Source organism: Helianthus annuus, chromosome 1 (assembly GCF_002127325.2).
Source record: "Helianthus annuus cultivar XRQ/B chromosome 1, HanXRQr2.0-SUNRISE, whole genome shotgun sequence".
In the NCBI taxonomy this organism is placed as follows: Eukaryota; Viridiplantae; Streptophyta; class Magnoliopsida; order Asterales; family Asteraceae; genus Helianthus; species Helianthus annuus.
In genome coordinates, this window is record NC_035433.2 from 52,135,533 (window position 1) to 52,141,555 (window position 6,023).

The window sequence follows — 6,023 nt, forward strand, 5'->3', positions numbered from 1 at the left end:
TTGACATGAAATTTTAGGGACATGCTTAGAAATCAGTAACTAAGGTTATTGTTCTTTCACATATCCAAAATTCTCGTTTTAAAGTCAAAAGGGCGTTATGGTCAACATTTAAGCATATAACGGAAATGTGCAAACGACTCGGACAAACAACGAACCGGTCATAGAGGGTTATACCATCATGTAACCTGGTCCTAAGAGATTCCTAAGGCATATCTAAATCATACCATAACGGGTCAGAACTGAAGTCAAAGCAAAAGTCAAAGTTTTGCGACTTTCGGTTCCGAACCGGGTCAAAACAGTAAATGGTCGGATCAAATAAGCTTAGACCACTTATAATACTTATTATCATGTTGTATGAGTGTTAAAACAGGTTACACACCATCTACATTACTGGTTATGCATAAAATCGAAAGTTAGCATTCTGTTGACTTTTTCTAAGCAACTTTGACCCGACATTTGGACTAGTTAAAGTGGGAATCAGAGGGTGCCCTTTTAGGGGTTTAATGCCCACATAATTACCAACATATAACTACCTTTGATTCGGCTAATCACTGGACCATTTGTGATTATCCGTTAAGTCAATCGTTAATTACGACAGATTGACTTTTAAGCTATAACTATGCAAAAACTAAACCACAAAGGGTTAAACACACTTACAGAAGTTTGGTACACGACCAGAGATGCTAAGAGAGGAAGCTTGAGCTCCAGAAGTGATCAAGAAAACAGATGAAGGTGTGTTTATGAAGTGTGCACTACAAGGCCTTTTATAGTGAAACTTGAAGCATGAGATCATCACAACAAGGCCTATAATTGTTCATGGATGATCAACAACTGTCCCTGAGTGCTAGGGGACGTTAGGAGGCGCCCATGCTGCTCATTATTGCTCATATGTCGGTTAAAACACCAAAGAGTGCTTCTGTCCACGTTTTCTGCATCTGGGGCATTGACGCGGCCCGCGTAAGGTTTTCTTAACCTTTACGTGGCCCGCCAGAATCCTTCTGACAAGCCCATATCTTCTACTGTCAGTGCGGCCCGTGTAAGACCCTTTGCCACTTTTACGCGGCCCGCCTGAGACCTGTTAGTAAGATTTTCAAATCTTTTCAATTATTACTGCTGGCCTTTGGCGTTTCGAAGGGGTAACTTTGTGTTTTGGGCCTCTTTTATTTATGTATAAGGGCCTCGTGACTTTTACCCTCGCCGTTAAGTCCTCGGTTAGTTTATTACTACCCGAAAAGTCCTAACTTTCAATGTTGACGCTTTTAACCCCTCGCATACGAATTTGATCATAACTTCCTCGTTTTAAAATGGAACTTTGCGAAATTTATATCATATATTCCAGCGAGCGAGCGTAATTTACCATTACAAAGCCTCGGGTTTGTCAAAGGGTCACTCAGAGGTATAACTTAAACATGTTGACACATTTAACTCCTGTAGTTTGTAATCTCTCACTTTCTTCCGCATTTCGTTCCGTACGATCCATGATTTATTCATTTGAGTGTACGAGCATTATTTAGGGTTACTGCATAGTATATTTACCCCTCGTTGACATTTTGAACCGTCGGATTCACATACTTTCTATGTTTGTCAACTTTAGTCCTTATTTAGTATCTACTACCACGTGTAAACTTATGACACGTGTCAATACATTATAGGACGCAAAATTTCGAGGTGTTACACTGGAAATGGATATTGATGTAAATTTTGAAGATTTTAGGTTATTAATTATGACGTGTGTAAAGGTTTTACCCTAGATTTGAATCACTGAACTGAGACAGTAATAGTGGGGATGGATAATATTTGTGGTTCAAGTTTGATTTTTAAAACTCTGTTATGTAAATGTGAAGCATAAGGTGCAAGGCGCTTAAAAACGAGGGTTTTTTTTAAGCGAAACAGCCAGTAAAATAGAATATTTAAGGGTTTAGTCATGTTTTAGGCTTCTTTAAGGTGGTTTCAGTTGTTTTAGGTTGATTCAAGGCATGTATTCTATTCTTCACAAGTAAAGATGTACCTATGAATTATGATTACTCTTCTTACATTTTATATGTGATTTTTGTATTTATATTTTAACATCTAAATAGAGCGCAAAAGTATTGTGAGGTCTTCTTCTCAATAGCTAGGGATATAAAGCAACGACTTGCTGAAACTGGCAATAAGGCTGAGGTATGTTGATACTTATTATTAACGAAAGTTGCTACTCCTGACTTGGCAAATTATTGAAGGAAATTGTTCTTACTACTTTTTGCCAAACATTAAAAGTATATGTTACTTTGAATAATAAAAGTTGCTATGCTTGACTTGGCAAATTATTAATAATGCAGAAAGTGCTTTTATTTCTATTGAACATATGAAATAGAATATGAAAGTTGCTATGCCTGACTTGGTAAATTATTAATAATGCAGAAAGTGTTTTTATTTCTATTGAACATATGAAATAGAATGTTTACATGTGTTGTCGACTCTTAGCACTTTTTAAAATACCTATAATACCCTTCATTTTGAAAATTATCTGATTTCCTTTGAATAACAAATTGTTACACTTGATAATGAACAAAAATGCTAATTATCCAAGGTGTTATATAATAAGGCTTAAAGGACTCAGATCATACCAATCATAGTTCTTTTTGTAATATAAGAATGCTAACAAAAAGACTAGCTCAAACCATACAAATCATAGTTCTTTTTGTTAATGTTCTTAAATTACACTTAAACTGTCTTTGTGGTCAACTTGATGTGAACATTTAAAGTTTTGGTCTTCATATCAATCAAAGAACTATGCTCAAAGATAAATGAAGAGTTGAAGGATTCAGATCTAGGGGTTGATGTTTCAGCATTAGTTATAGAGGTAACCGGGATTCGTTGTTAAGAATCTTTGGCTAAGTTTATAAGGCTAATTGTAAGCTGGTTTTTCGCCTGCAGTTGTTTTATATGTGTCAACTAAGGTGATTAATTGTATATTCATAACAAAGATTGCCCAGGTATGTCATTCTTTCTCATGTGCTCACATTACACATAGGTATTGCCTATCATCATCATGAGAATTCAATTAATTCCAATTTGGTTGTTTGTTTTTCCAGGTTCACATCGCAACTTCAGTGTGTCTTAAGGAAATCACAAAGTTGTACAAAGACTTTACCCATAACGCATCAGTTATTTCTATTTTCAGTAAGACCCGTGTTTTGACTTCTTTTCATAGTTTCAACTTTTAATTATGTTCTCGTTTGATCATTAAAACTTCTGCTTTTTCAGTGATATCATTTGATCATACGGCATCAGAATTGGCCACCATTTACAAGTTTACTCCCCACCACAACCAAAGCAAGGTGGCCACCAACCCATGGATGCAAATTAGTAGCACGTTCAAGTCCAAAAGTCATGAGTATATATGGACTTGAAGAAAAGATCCTAGAAATAGTTCTTAGTTTATGTGTATAGTCCTTTCACTTTGTAACTTTTGTACATAGGTTTTGATGATAAGTTTGTCTTTAATTAGTATTTAAACCGAAAACTTATGTATAAATTATGAATTATTATTGTTAATATCATTTTATTTTTTTGATTTTCTTATGTTTACAGCAACTTTTATTTTACAAAAAAATAAAATGGGTAATTACACAAAATCGGCCATATAAAACACAGTAAAAATGTGTGACTAAAGTTTAGACAATAACCACACTTAAAATAATAAAATTTTGTGTGGTTATAAATAACAGTTAGCCACATCATAGTCACTTTCTTTTTTGTTTCTGTGACGGAATGATATCAAATGTTATGGGAAAAGAGGTTACGTATGACCAAAGGTTATACAATAGTCACATGTAAAAATACAAAATTTCGTGCGGCTATAAATAACCACTAGCCACACGATAGTCACTTTGTGTAACGAAATCATACCAAACGTCATGGGAACAAAAATATGTGACGAAAGGTTAGACAGTAGTAACACTTAAAATTATAACATCTTGTATGGCTATAAATAACAATTAGCCACACCATAGTCATTTTGTTTCTTATGTGTGTGACAGAATGATACCAAACGTCATGAGAAAACAAGTTACGTGTGACCAAAGGTTATACAATAGCAATATTTAAAAATACAAAATTTCGTGTGGCTATAAATAACCATTAGCCACACCATAGTCACTTTATTTTTTGTTTGTGTGACGGAATGATAACAAATGTCACAGGAATAACAAATATGTGTGACTAAAGGTTAGACATTAGCCACACTTAAAATTGCAATTTTTTTGTGTGTCCAGTAAAAGTTTTTGGCCACACATACAATAAATTTATGTGACTATAAATTAGAAACGACCACATTTACAATAAATATATGTGGTCGTTGCAACCTTTTAGCCACACGAAATGGACACAATGTATGATTAGAACGATCCTTTTTGCCACACTTTTCTTTAATTGATGTGGCTAAAACAAACATTTTAGCAAATTCATGTGACTATATAATAGAAATGGTTACACTTAAAGTAAATTCATGTGGTTGTTGCTACCCATTAGCCACACTTAACGGAGGGAATGCTTAATTTTAGCAAACAAATGTTGCTACCATTTAGCCACACTTTTATGATGATAAAACCACTAAAAGGTGTGTGTGGCCATATGATACCTGTGATGACTCGACCTTTGGTCACACTTAACCTGAAAAAAATAGGTGTGGCGAAAGGCCTATGGCAACACGTTTCTTGTGTGGCCATAGGCATATTTTGACGTAGTCTTAGCCTTAATTCGGTACACAAGGAAACATAGCTGGTGAAAATCAATCGAGTGAATTGCAAGTTTTGTCCTTTATCTTTAGGCTATTTTGCAAGTTTTGTCCTTTATGTTTAAATTTGACGAGTTTTGTCCTTTATGTTTAAAAATCAAGCACGTTTTACCCTTTGGGCCTTAAAAATCAAGCACGTTTTGTCCTTTATGTTTAAAAATCAAGCACATTTTGTCCTTTATGTTTAAAAAATCAAGCACGTTTTGTCCTTAAAAGTAAAGCACGTTTTGCCCCAAAGGGTAAAACGTGCTTGATTTTCAAACATAAAGAACAAAACTCGTCAAATTTAAACATAAAGGACAAAACTTGCAAAATGGCCTAAAGATAAAGGACAAAACTTGCAATTCACTCAAATCAATATTTGTTTTAACACCGTTTGTTAGCGTGAAAATGTTGCCTATGATACTGCATTTGGGAGTAAGCCAGTCATTTGGTCGAGATAATCTGAGTCTCATACCCATTTGGTATCTTTACGTGGCTTTCTTTATGTTCAGCAAATGATATACATAAAATCAATTGAATTGGACATCAATCGAACTAAAACTAGCAAATCGATGATGAACATCATTAAAAGTTTAGTGATCCAACTAATCGATGATGAACAAACTTACAAACCGAATAACTTATCAATTTTTAGAAGATTTCACTTTTTTATATGACATTAAACATTGAAAAAACATATAAAAACCCAAAAAAAAGACGTAGATTTCATTAATAAAAATATTACAAGATAAAAAAAAAATAGAATAAAGAAGAGTAGTCCTTGTTGTTCAATTTATGTATTAGAGTAAAATTCACGGATAGTCCCAGTGGTATTGCAAAATAACACCTATAGTCCCCAACTTTTAGAAATTATACGGGTGCTTCCTGTGGTTTGACAGTTTGTTATTCGGATAGTCCCTGGACTGGATGACGGTTAGTTTTCTCTGTTAAGTGGATGTGAAATGACAAATTTACCCTTCATCTTCACCACTCTATAAAAACAAAACAACCCCACCCACCCCCACCTTTCTCACTGGTTACTTGTGGTTAATGGTAGGGGAAAAAGAGAGGAAGGTGGGGGGTGGGTGGGGTTGTTTTGTTTCAATAGAGTGGAGAAGATGAATGGTAAATTTGTCATTTCACATCCACTTAACGGAGAAAACTAACTGTCATCTAGTCCAGGGACTATCCGAGTAACAAACTGTCAAACTACAGGGAGCACCGTTGTAATTTACAAAAGTTGGGAACTATAGTTGTTATTTTA

The 6,023-nt window shown here is 34.6% G+C and overlaps 1 long non-coding RNA gene across 1 annotated transcript; it reads left to right on the forward strand.

Moving 5' to 3' along the window:
- The first annotated feature begins 2,919 nt into the window (after positions 1 to 2,919).
- Positions 2,920 to 3,332, forward strand: LOC118482734. The gene is made up of 3 exons (XR_004868768.1): positions 2,920 to 2,975; positions 3,075 to 3,162; positions 3,247 to 3,332. It is a non-coding gene; the product is annotated as an uncharacterized LOC118482734 (long non-coding RNA).
- The last annotated feature ends 2,691 nt before the right edge of the window (positions 3,333 to 6,023 follow it).